Raw genomic sequence first — 1,189 nt, forward strand, 5'->3', positions numbered from 1 at the left:
AGATATCACTTCACCTCCTATATTCCCCTTCCCTTCCTCTTTTCTAGCCTCAATGGTCTCCTCACTACTTTGAGCATTTGTCACTTTGTCACTTTGTCACTTCTCACAGCCTTTCTCCCATTCCTAGCAAGCCCTGGCCTGCATTCTCTTCCACCTTTCAAATCGCAGGTGAAGTGATGCCTCCTACACAGTCGGAGCCCTATATCCTCAACCCCCAAAGCCACCAAATCACCTTGTATCTTTTTGTTCTTTCTTACTAGATCTGTTAATGTGTGGAAACCCTTTTACCCATGCAGGTAAGTCCAGGGTCTGCAGTGTAGAATTGTAGAGAATCCTCTGAGAAGCTGGAGAGTTTTAAGAGATTTGCCCAGACTCACAAGCTAGAATGTGTAAAAGGCAAGACTTGAGGAGCCCCAGTTCTCCTGATACCTAACCCTTTCTAGTGCTACACTGCTTCTAACTTTGTATATGTTTCCTACCCACCTGTGTACATATCGCTTCTCAAATATACAGCAAGTCTCAGGAGACAGCAATTTAACTTTTTGTCCTTGGGTCTCCATTACACGGCACTCACGCAATTAACGCTTCTTATATTGAACTGAGTTGAATCCGTGTCTTCTCACCTTACATGATTTTCACTTATGTTTTTCTATGAAGTCTCCGTGGAAGTTCTAACCAAGGCGCTGTTTGAAAAGGTCTCTTAATAGTTGACGTGTCAGCAGCACGACATTCTGGCTACCCTTGTATTATCCTTTGGTCCCTCAATGTGACCAGCCCCATTCCCTTTGCCATTCATTCGTCTTCTGAACATCATCTCACATTCAACTTTTGGGCCAAGACAATCTTGTGAAAATTCCACTTTTGCCTTGCTATTCCCTTCATCAAAAGGCTGTAGGGATGGAGCCCGATGCATCATCATCCATCAAGTCCAAATTTCTCTTCCTGGCCTTCAGGGCCCTCCTCCCTCCTCCACTAATAATTTGAGGACATAAATGTGCCCTATTTAATGTAAGTGAGGCTCTTGTCCTCCCAACTGGAGTGTGATCTAGCGACTGCCTTTTTCCTCCACAGTAGTCCTTCTAGAGATGAGCCCAAGACAACATAATGCTCATTTCATACAACGTTAGACTGAAGAACAGCTACAAAACTTGATGCTTTTTGTAAAATTAGATCTGCCTTCGTTCCTTTC

The sequence above is a fragment of the Sarcophilus harrisii genome, chromosome 2, assembly GCF_902635505.1.
Source record: "Sarcophilus harrisii chromosome 2, mSarHar1.11, whole genome shotgun sequence".
Taxonomy (NCBI): domain Eukaryota; kingdom Metazoa; phylum Chordata; class Mammalia; order Dasyuromorphia; family Dasyuridae; genus Sarcophilus; species Sarcophilus harrisii.